Raw genomic sequence first — 12,448 nt, forward strand, 5'->3', positions numbered from 1 at the left:
CCCCTCCCCTTCCCCTACCAAGCCACCTGTACTTCCCAATAGAGAGAGGAGTGGTGGAAAAGCACAAGGCTCCTAACAACAAATGGCTTGTTACTCTAGTGCTGATGGGCATAGAAAACAGTGAGCAAGTGTGCATCACATTATTGGCAACATAATACCACAAGCAGCTCAGGGTGACCCAAAACCAATAGGAAAGTATAGGGGACCAAGAGAGACCGAAACACCCTCCTACAAAAAAAAACAACCAAAAGGTATTTGCAATAATACAGATTTACCGGTAAGTGTGGTTACCCACAGTGCACCTCTGATGATTTATGGAGTGCCCTGCTCCATTGCCCCTATTATAGCAGTGCCCCTTCTGCTTTCCTTATGGCAGTGCCCCCCAGCATTGCCCACACTGTAGCAGTGCCTTGCCTCGGTGACCCATTATAGAAAGCTCTACTCCATGGAATTCCAGGAAGTATTTCGGAACACAAAAATAATTTCGATTTTTTTTTTTTTTTTTAATAAATATTACATAGACCGTTTGCCTTATGCAGTGAGGTTGGATATGGAAGTCGAAAATTATAAGAAACAAAGTCCATAAACTTGGAAAAAAAGAATCTAAAAACAAATGAGAAAGTCAAACTTACAAAAAAAAGTCACAGTTGAAACAATGTTTAGAAGTTTGTATTTTAAAATGTCACGTTATCAACATATCCTCTGTAGAAATGTTTATATAATTGCACAAAGTCTGATGCTGAATTACTTCTGTTTAAAGTGGACATGCATGTGTTTAGAGAGCTTAGCCTATCCAATTCCCCCTCATCTGTGACTAATCACAACCAACTGTAATTTGATCTCTCGGATGTGTTAACTCAGGAATCTGGGCTGCCTCAGCAGAACAGCTAATTTGTAAACACAGGATGTTAACCCTATGTCTGGTTCCATGTAAGCAGGAAGTAGATTGCAGCTGTAATTTATTTATCAGCTGTAACAAAGAAATGTTTTTCTTTAAAGGTTATGCTGTTGCGTATCTTTTATAGCTGAGAGGAAGTTCTGAGTTCAGGTCCGCAAGTCCTGACTCAGTAATATGAGTATTACCAGATTAGTGTCTTCAGTGCCCCTCCCCTGCTGTGTACCAGCACAACCAATAAGATAACTGCAGGACCTGGCCAATATTTCTAACAATTTAAAAACTGGTGTCATTTGAAAAGACTAGACTTTAAGCATTGTTACCATAGCAACATTGCTATATGCTGGACTGCTTTCTCCAATCAGACTTCTGTTCTGCTTCTAGACTTATGGAATATGTTTAGGAACATTCCAGGAACCGCTGTAACTGCTTCAACAACACAAAATGTTCTTGGACTTTGCAATCCAACCTCGCCCAGAACAACTCAAAGTGATTTTTCCATGAAGGATAGAACTCCAGATTTTTTCCATGGGATCAGGGTTGCGCTTTGCCGAAAATGCGTGCAGCAGTGTGATAGCAAATCACACTGCAGCGCATATAGTCTGAACAGCAGAAGTGCTGTCTACGCACTTCTGACATTCTTGCGTGTCGCACACCAGCAAAATGCGCACGGCAGCGTGTATTGTGTGATCAAGGCCTAAGGTGCACATCCCCATGTCCTAAGCAGGGATGGTCATGTCTAGGAGAACTCATGGAGAAGCATGTGATCAGTTTGGTCAGGTGATAGATATGCAAGTCTCCGATTTGCTAGTCATGATCATGTGCCAAAGCAGGATGTGATCTCAGCAAATCAGAGCTTTACAAATCTATCAGCTGATCAAATAAATCACATCCTTCTACAGGAGTTCTTCTAGACACGACCATCACTAGTCCTAAGTGTGAACCCCCCTCACACAAGCACTTCTCTCTGAGCCCAGAACTCTCCAACTCATCTGTCAATAGACAGGCTTCCCTCATTATTGTAAGTACAACACAAACTTTTGACAGTGTACATAGTGTGTCTCTCTACAGGATACATTACAAGAGAAAGGTGGCCCGACCACAGAGGAGGCGGCGGATGCAGGTCTGGACACCGAGGCACCACACTGCTGTATTTCCTGAACGGAAAACACAAGCTGGCCTTATACAGAAGCTCGATCACACACCCGGGCACAGCAGGCACACCGCAGCCCTTCCTAGTGACAGGGCATGAAGTACAATGATTAGAAATGCCTTCATGTACACAGAGATATTACAAAGCAACCCACTGCTCAGCCATATACAATATTCTAACACCAGCCCTCCTATGTCCCTCTTTCACATCGTGGTGTTATTATCCAGCCTAACTTGCATTAGGCTGGCTTTCTATAGAGTATAAAGCTGGGAACAGGTGGAGTAAGTTTTTAGTACTAAGTATCACATTTTGTTTGCTAAATTGACTGTGTAAAGCATTCAGCTAATGTAGTCAAACTTCAGTCAGAGACATCTGATCCGCATATGCTTGTTCAGGGTCCATGGCTAAGAGGATAAGCAGGACAGCCAGGCAATTTGCATTGTTTAAACGGAAATAAATATGACAGCCTCCACATTCCTCTCACTTCAGGTGACATTTAAAGTGTACCCGAGGCGATATGTGACATGATAAGATAAACATGTGTACGGTATGTTAATTTCTAGGCAGTGACAGCTTCTGTCTTGTCGGTACCTAAATCAGGGTGAGGGAAGCTAAGGGCAACACGAAGTAATCTATAAATGAATATTGTGAAAAAAAATAGACAATTTGTTGTTATTTTCACTACAATTCTGCTTTAACTTCACTCAGAAGTAGAATTGTATCACCACTTTCATAAATGGGGAAAACCCCCAAAGACACGCACACAATATTTGCTCCAGCTTTGACTGGGCCAAAGTGTCTCTCAGAGCTGGCAAGACAAAGCAGCTGACTTCACTATGCCAATAAAGGCTCGTAGTAACTGCAGAAGCCTCCATCAGCTCACGCTGAATAGAAATTTGGCCCATGTGTACCCACTACCCACCTACATGAAACACCTAAGTGAATTAAGATCATTGGAGGGGGGGGGGGCGGGGAGAGAGAGGGAGTTTACCTCCTAATGTCTGAGTCACACAAGCAGCGCAAGGAGTACTGGTGGCATCCTTTCATGGGTATAACCAGGTGGAGCAGCCACTGCAACTGCAGGGAAGGGGGTGCCCAGAGGTATGGGAGGGGCCCAACTACTAACCTTCCCTTTCTTTGACACTCCAGATCAGGTGTTATTGTGGCTACACCTGTTATGGGTGTGAGGATCCTTAGGCCACACTTGACCCTTGTATGATAAACCCCCTAGTTGTGAGGGTCACCGAAGAAAAGGGAAGGGTTGTGAACATTATGAGGGCCCATACAAAATTTGCTGGGGGGGGGGGGGTTAGGAAGTTGTACTATTAGTGCAATAGTAGTGCAATAGTGGCAAGGACTATTGCTATATAGGTAAGGAACATCACAACATCACTGGAGTTTTTTGTTTTCTTCCTCCAGCTATAAAAAGTACAGTTGGGAGCAAGATGAAATGGTAGCGCAAGATATAACACTATACAACAACGTTGCTTGTGTATCAATAGAATGTGTCACAATTAGTTGACAAAAGTGAAGTCACCCTACAGACCACAAGGTGGTTACAGGCCTGTATACACTTTCAGTTGCCGTCATCCAAATCAATCTTTCTAGTCCAGGTTGGTGTCCTTTCCCCATACAAGTATGCAGTACAGCTCATAACAGCAATCACACTTGGTTTTCCAAAATGTCAACCGCAAATGACCTGTCAGTCTATATCAGTGGACACCTATACACACTTGAAGAAAAGCTTGGTGTAATTGCCTTCTTAAAACAGAAGGAAATTGGCAATAATTCAGTTATAAATGAACATTTGTGGTTACCCACAATGCACTACTACTAAATATGCAAATTATCCCTTTTCGCCCTTGGTAAGCCAAGCAAGCATCCAGAACCGCTGGTGTATAGCAAGCCTATAGCTTTAAGTTTTACACAGCCATATCAAACCCACTTGAAGAAAGCACCTGCAACAATCTCACGCAAATCGATTTACACAACTGAAATTCCATGTGTGTGTCGGCCTTTACATCAGTGCCTTCAATGATGACTTCTATCCACTGACTTCTCATTTCAACACATTACTATAGCCACAAGGAGCCAATGATGGTGTCACACTGCCTGTCAGGTGCTTTATAAAGGGAAACAGTCAGGGAATTAGGCTGAGGTAGGATGAGAGCAATGATTTAGGAATACCAGAGAGTACAAAATATCCCCACTGACGCCTCTGACAGAAGACGCTGCTGCAGAAATACAGCTACTTCTGGATGAGGTTTGCCTGTCATCTTCCTTTATAGATAGATCTGCAAATAAGTAACTGTATTACCCAAAAGACTCCAATCACATCCTATCCTCTACTGCAAAATGACAAGAGGGGAGAGAATGCTTAAAGTGAATTTCCATTTTTGGTGAGGGGGGAAAAAAAAAAGAAGCTATCTGATAAATTTAGCTCTATAAAAATACAGCTTGCTGGCATTTCTGGGGATGACTCAAAAACACAGCCGTTGCACAGTGTTCCTAACAGGAAACTAGAGAATGCCAAACACTTAGTACAGGTTTTAAGCTTCTGATATATGTGACATGAGGCAGGAAGATGTGACATTCTGGACAGTCCATACTCTAAAAAGTGTATGGCCTGGTTCATAAATAAATCTGCACATGTCCAGTCCAGTCTTGTACTGTCAGTTGTGCATCAGTCTTCTATCAGTTTTACCTGACTGGACCAGAAAAGTACACATTTTATGTGAGAAGATACCCATAGAACACAAAACTGACAGGACCCATAGAAACACATACAAAACTGATGCCAACTGTCAAAAACTGACATGACAGGACTGGACACCTTTCTATGTGTCCACACACATGGAATCACATACAAAACTGACAGGACTGGACCAAAAATGTACAGATGTATGTGTGAACACAGCCAACAACTAATTTTCAATAACATTAAATTACTAACAAGTATACTTGTACAGCACAAATATATGTTCAGGGCAATTTTCTAAGTAAATGTGGAATTTCATTTTAAATCTCACCCATAAGGCCATAAAGTGGTATATTTCCATGCAGTTCCGTAACATAAGTGGCTTGCGTTTGATTCTGGGACTTGTGGTTCTACTGCAGAGGAGGCAATGTTCCAACTACATGACAATATTTCCTAGAGTCACTTTATTACTCTGAACCGAATAACAGCTGCAACAAGCACAGGACAAGCTCAGCTTCACTTCTCCAATGCTCAGAAATGCTTGGAGCGGCCCCCTTATTCACAACCTCTGTTATTGTGAGCCCCCCTTTCTAGGCAGACTGGGGTTAAAGGGCAGAAGAAAAAGTCCGTCCTGCAGGTCTCGCAGCTGTGACTGTTTAAGCCTGGCGCTTCTGGAGCCATTTGCTGCGGACATGTGGCAAGGTCCTGACAGGGGGTGTGTAGGGTGGGGGTTAGGGGGAAACTGAAGACTATTTTCTACTTCCCACTAAAAAATGCCATGAGTCTACTACTGAGGACTGCTATCATCTACACAGCATCACCACAATGCATATAACGCCAGCATAGGCTGTAGCAGTGTACAAATGACAGAAGGCACAAGAGGCAGATGCTCATGCGAAGACATGTAACAACTGGGATTCCAGTTAATCAAATCAAAGATAGCTTTATTGGCATGACCAGGATTCGTACATGCATTGCCGAAGCAGGGGGATTGGGGGACATAGAAGGGGGTACGATAGGGGTACAGTGGGTTAGCAGTTTGTGGACAGGTCTAGGCTTACAGTTCATTTATGCTCCTCTCAGTCTGTGGCATGCTGTGACATAGTGTGCAGTGATTGTCACTGTGGATTCCTCTTCTCCAAGTAGAATGTAGAGTTTTCTCTCATCCTCTAATGCTTGAAAGTCTGGAAATAGTTCCATCATAGTTTCCCTGGTTGCAGTATATTTGTGGCAGTTCAAAAAGAAGTGATTCTCGTCCTCGAGGGTCTTCTGCTCATAGCAGAAGTCCCTAACCTAGTTACAGAAGTTACCCACAGCTTTCTGGTATAGTTAACTGTCAGTAAGGAGGTTATCCAAGCAGCGTATAGAATGCCCAGGGCTACGTATGAAATGCATTGCAAAGCATACCTACAGAATGTGTCAAATATGAAGCACTGCATACTCGGACGGCCCACTCTGGGCATTCTATACAATAAAGGATTTCACACAATAATGTATATATCACACACACACTGATGTGGAATTCCATATCTCTGATCTAGTAACCAGCAGAACAAGATTAGAATATTCAAAAAGTAGGCATCGGATTTCTGATTTGCGAGAAGTCTCGTCTACCTATCTGTATCTATAACAGCTCTGACATAATCTGTGACTCTTTGCTAGAGACAGAGCCACTCGCATCAGTCCCTGTCTGATTTCACATCTGAATACACCCCTACAGCATACAGCAGCACACACCCCTGCCCAATGCGCTATGCGATGTTAGGGAGACATATCTGAGGTCCTGAACTTTATTCGGATGGGATGGACAAGGGGGGGGGGGGGGGGGCACAGCGGTACAGGACAACATACAAACTCCATGCAGGGGTATCAACAGGACACCACAAGCCAACAGAAAGATTACTAATGGAGTCCTCAGATTTCCCCCGCTCCAAAAATTACAATAAAGAGTTATTCCTATTCACACAGGAGGAGGAATTGATAATAAAGCACAGGATTATTAGTGTTAAATCCAGCCATCACTGACAAAACCAACCAGTTGACAACTTTTCTTAACTGAATTACCACTGAAGACAAAAGCGTGAGCGTGCTGGAAGGCGATATATAGCAGGGGGGGAAATATCATGCAATCCCATTTTTTTGGCACAGACGATGCCTGCATTCTGGTGTTGCTAGAAGCCACATATTCTGCAGGATCATAAAATAAAGGAGGAGGTACTGACTGAGGCATGATAGAACACTATCATTATTGCCAACAATAGGTCAGACCTGCAAATCTGCAAATACAGACACTGTTAGTCATCCTTTCCATCCACAGTGACATAAACCACAAATATGGGCATATCTGACCAGGCGTAAGGCAGATGCTGTAACCCATAGCAACGGACCAGACCCTATGTCAACATGACGCCTATGCAATGACTGATAGCATCCAATGTGTTGCTATGGGTTACAACACTCTACATTCCAACTAAAAGAGACAATATCTGTCAGTGAAGCAAATATTTTATCTTTTTATCTTATCAAGGCGGAGGATATCAGTGGTCTGCAAACAGACACGGGCTCCCCAATAACTCCGGGGTGCAGCATGCAAAGCTGCATTTCCTGAACAATGACATCACACCTCAGCTAGGTCATTCACAGGTTCATTTAAGTCTTAAACCCACTCTCAAGATCCAGCTTGACATTTTACTACCTCGCAAACAGACAGTTAAACAATTTATTGCCTTTAAAACTGCCACAGCCTCCCCAACAACACTGGGGTGCTCGAAACACTACTGCCTCATAAAACATATAAGGTCAACCCCACAAATAGTCCTCATTTCATTATTCTATGTCAAACAAAAAAAGAATAGATCCAACTCACCAAAAATGCCGGTTTAGCAAAACCGTCAGCCCTACTGGAAGATAAGCCCTGGGTCTAGGGGCAACGTGAACACAGCATCCTGGGCAGAGAGGGGTTAAAGCTCAATCGCTCCAGTACATCCTAAAGAACAGAACAATCCACCTCTGGACCGTCAGCAAAACATCCAGCGCTCTCTGAGCTTCCTCAGCCAAGATCTTCAGGAAAGCACAGAACAAGAGATTATATTTGGCTATCGCACCTCCGCATAGGGTGTAATATTTCTCGAAAGCATTCAGCAGTTAGAGAAAGGTGCCATCTACTGCAGGTGCTCACATACCCAGGAGGAGGAAAACCTGCCTGGCAGCAGCGCTGGCGCCTGGATCTCCAACTGTCACAAAACAACGTAGAGAATAAAGCATCTCTCGCCCACCTCAAGCACCCTCCTGGCTGAATCAGCTTGATCGCCCCTCATCCAATCTTTTATTATTTTTTTTCTCCCAGCTTCCAATCTCGACTCGATCTCTCCTGGGTTACGTTACACGATTCTATAATGGTCTCTCCTGTAAGCTTCTCTACCTGATACTTTCCCAAATGGAGCTGATTACATCCAAACACAAAGCTACTCCTCTCCACAGCACTTCTCAACACTGCAGTGGTAAAAGAGATGAATAGAAGAGGGGGGGAAAAATTCCTCCCAATTTAAGCCAGGAAAACTTAACCCTTTCACTGCCACGCTGCTACTCCAGCAATGGACGAGTTAAGGTGGCCGATCAGATAGACAGAACGAGCAGAGCTTGGAAAGAGGGAGCCTAGGAAATGTCCACAGTGCAATGCGATTAGGAGGATTTTTTTGGCCGTCAGACAAGGGGGTTAGGCTTCCACTAGTAACAACACACAACACTGGCTTCCTGCAGGAGACCAACCAGTTCCCCATCCCCAACCGCCTGATCCTACAGGAATGCAATTTAAGCTAGCGGCATGCGTTGTACAAGAACTAATGCCATCTGTTAATGACAAGATCAGTTCTACGAAGAAGTAGGCAGCGATACAGGGTGGATTCTCCGCACTAAACCAAGGTCTGTAACCAACAATATCCCTACAACATGGGTGCACCACTGAGACGACCAGCGTTGTCTACACACCATGTAGGATTACCAGTACAAAAACAAATATTAAATTAAAAAAAAAAAAACACTGGAACTTTAATCTTTGGGTGTCTGCAGTGAGGTCACACATAGTACAGGAGGCATTCTTCTCTTGTAGCAGTGTATGTCAGTGTGTGTATGTGAGTGAAAACATCTGCAATAGGACCACTTCCCCGACTCCTGACACCAGCCAGACACACATACCAAATACAACACGAGGGAGAGCGCAGTGCAGCCTCTCCCAGCTAGGGAAACTGCAGCATGGCACGGAGCATGGGCTGAGGTGCCACCGGTGCCCCACTAAGGGGGTGGCCACAGCTGCATACATTACACTCAGATTCCCCTGCGCAGTGCCAGTTATCGTCCACCACCATAAATATATGATATATACATCATTTTAATTAAAAATAACATGGGCAGAGATTGCCACTCCAGTATGCTCTAGCACACAGCCTCACATGCCTGTTTCCAGTCTGAGGAGTCCAGCAGAGGGTTGCAGTAGTGCAGCTGCATTAGTAATCAGTACAGTGCACGGTGCCCCAGAGTACAGAACAGGATCTCCCCTGCCAGTATTGCAGGGATCACATGCCCAGGATCTCCCCTGCCAGTAATGCAGGGATCACATGCCCAGGATCTCCCCTGCCAGTAATGCAGGGATCACATGCCCAGGATCTCCCCTGCCATGCCAGTAATGCAGGGATCACATGCCCAGGATCTCCCCTGCCAGTATTGCAGGGATCACATGCCCAGGATCTCCCCTGCCATGCCAGTAATGCAGGGATCACATGCCCAGGATCTCCCCTGCCAGTAATACAGGGACCATATGCCCAGGATCTCCCCTGCCAGTAATACAGGGATCACATGCCCAGGATCTCCCCTGCCAGTAATACAGGGATCACATGCCCAGGATCTCCCCTGCCAGTAATACAGGGATCACATGCCCAGGATCTCCCCTGCCAGTAATACAGGGATCACATGCCCAGGATCTCCCCTGCCAGTAATACAGGGATCACATGCCCAGGATCTCCCCTGCCAGTAATGCAAGGATCACATGCCCAGGATCTCCCCTGCCAGTAATGCAGGGATCACATGCCCAGGATCTCCCCTGCCAGTAATGCAGGGATCACATGCCCATCCCTGGCTGCCAGCTCCCGTGCCTGGCTGCTGAGGAGGAGGATGGGAGCCTCGGAGTTGCCTCCCCCCAGAGATCCGCACACACAACCCGGCCAGCACGTTGCTGCATGCAGAACAGGAGGTTTCCCGAAGGCGGACGGCAGGAAAAGTTCCCCGGGAGAAGCCCAGCGGACGCAGGAGAGACTTACCGCGGCGAGGGGCGGCCGCTGCCATGGCTGATCCCCGACTCCCCGGCTCCGCTGGTTACAATGTAGCAGCTCAGCATGAATGGAATGGGATGGAATGCAGCGCAGCTCCCACTAGAACTCCAGCCTCGCTCTCACTTCCCAGAGCGCTGCATTCCCGTCTCCAGCCGCCAGAGAGCGCTCGCAGCCGCCGCCGGGGAGGAGCCACACAAAGGGGAGGAGGCGTGGCGGTGCGATGTCTCTCCTGTAACCCTTCTGTGGCCGGAGTAGAGGAGGGTCTGTGTGGAGAGATGCCTCGTATTCCAGCTATGTGTGCACGTCCTAATTACAGCCATTAGCAGCCTCTAATGAATGAGCAATGTGTGTGGAAATGATGACTAGAGATAAACTCTCTCTAGTTTGGCTTGATAATGCCCAAATACAGGCACTGCTCTTTTTAAACCTTCATTTTAATTGAACCTCGTGTAAAAACCTAAGGTAAATAAATAACTAAAAGTGCTTACACCAATTCATTTACTTCTTCTGAAGGCCCGTTTCCATTGGCCCATTGCTATTATCACATCGCGCCGCACCCAAACTGAAACTAATGCACGTCAATAGACAGTGGCGTAGCTAAGGAGCTATGGGCCCCGATGCAAGTTTTACAATGGGGCCCCCCAAGCACTCTATACATAACAATTGATACGGCGCCAAAACCTACCAATGGCAACTACAGTGTCAGAGGTGCAAGAAGGGGATGGGGAACAGCTTGTTAATGATTACCACTATTCAATGTATCTATAGAAGTGATTATTCTGAGCACAGGACCAATAGAGAGCTAATACTGTCATTGAGGCAGGGCCCTTCGGGGCCCCTCTGGCCCAAGGGCCCCGATGCGGTCGCTACCTCTGCAACCCCTATTGCTACGCCCCTGGCAATAGAGAAGTTTCCATGTTTGTGCGTTCCGCTGCGATCCGAAAAACTGCAGCGTGCTGCATCCAGATCTCATAAGCGCTGATAAGCGTCCGCATCTGGAAGTCCAGACCAAGACCGGAAGTACCAGCGGTGGGATGCGGTGCGATTTCCGTGCACGATTTTGCACGATGAACGATTTTTGCACAGTATTGCACAACATCGTTTGATGAAAATTTGTTACACGATGTTTAACGACACATGCCACCTGCGGCAAGCGTTCATTTTTGAACGACCAACATGTCTAATTAAGGGATGGTTCACACAGAAATCTCAGCACCACGTTCAAACGTTGGCGTTTAAACGCCCGCGCATATACGCTAGCTTTTGAAGGCTTTTGGGAAGCCTTTGAGGCTAGCAATTCAGGTCTCTGCATTTGTTTCCTGGCATTTACCGCTTGTGGGGGGGAGGGGGTTTAAAGGGACACTGTAGGGGGGGAGGGGGAAAATGAGTTGAACTTACCCGGGGCTTCTAATGGTCCCCCGCAGACATCCTGTGCCCACGCAGCCACTCACCAATGCTCCGGCACCGCCTCCGGTTCACTTCTGGAATTTCAGACTTTAAAGTCTGAAAACCACTGCACCTGTATTGCCGCGTCCTCGATCCTGCTGATGTCACCAGAAGCATACTGCGCAGGCCCAGTATGGTCTGTGTCTGCTCAGTACACTCCTGGTGACATCAGCGGGATCAAGGACAGGGTAACGCAGGCACAGTGGTTTTCAGACTTTAAAGTCTGAAATTCCAGAAGTGAACCGGAGGCGGGGCCGGAGCATCGGTGAGTGGCTGCGTGGGCACAGGATGTCTGCGGGGGACCGTTAGAAGCCTCGGGTAAGTTCAACTCATTTTCCCCCGACCCTCTACAGTATCCCTTTAAGGGTTAGGCATCAGGCCAGTAAGGGGAGTTAAGGGTTAAGCACCAGGCCGGTAGATTGGGGGGGGGGGATTTAAAGGTTAGGCGTCAGGCAGGCAGGTAGTTTGTGTGTGGGGGGGGGAGGGGGTAAAGGGTTAGGCGTCAGGCAGGTAGTTTGTGTGTGTGTGTGTGTGGGGGGGGTTAAGGGTTAGGCTTCAGGTAGGTAGTTTGTGTGGGGGGAGGGGGGGTTAAAAGCTAGGCTTCAGGCAGGTAGTTTGTGTGTGGGGGAGGGGGTTTAAGGGTTAGGCTTCAGGCAGGTAGTTTGTGTGGGGGGGAGGGGTTTTTAGGGTAAGTCGTCAGGTAGTTTGTGTGTGTGTGGGGGGGGGGTTTAAGGGTAAGGTGTCAGGCAGGTAGTTTGTGTGTGGGGGAGGGGGTTTAAGGGTTAGGCTTCAGGCAGGTAGTTTGTGTGTGGGGGAGGGGGTTTAAGAATTAGGCTTCAGGCAGGTAGTTTGTGTGGGGGGGAAGGGTTTTTAGGGTAAGTCGTCAGTCAGGTAGTATATGTGTGTGGGGGGGGGGAGGGGGTAAAGGGTTA

At 46.6% G+C, this 12,448-nt stretch overlaps 1 protein-coding gene across 7 annotated transcripts in view; it reads right to left on the reverse strand.

Annotated features, from left to right (window-relative positions):
• PLXNA1 (plexin A1) overlaps window positions 1–10,188 on the reverse strand; it is a 508,150-nt gene extending 497,962 nt beyond the window's left edge. For 2 of the 7 annotated variants that reach the window (XM_068253090.1, XM_068253089.1), the window contains exon 1: window positions 10,059–10,187. The gene's annotated coding sequence lies outside the window, so the exon portion shown is untranslated. Of the gene's footprint in view, window positions 1–7,612; window positions 7,992–8,021; window positions 8,247–10,058 lie in introns of those variants that run through there. The other 5 variants (XM_068253084.1, XM_068253091.1, XM_068253088.1 and 2 more) reach the window with 5 other exon arrangements.
• Window positions 10,189–12,448: the final 2,260 nt, after the last annotated feature.

This window comes from Hyperolius riggenbachi, chromosome 9, assembly GCF_040937935.1.
Source record: "Hyperolius riggenbachi isolate aHypRig1 chromosome 9, aHypRig1.pri, whole genome shotgun sequence".
Classification (NCBI taxonomy): Eukaryota; Metazoa; Chordata; class Amphibia; order Anura; family Hyperoliidae; genus Hyperolius; species Hyperolius riggenbachi.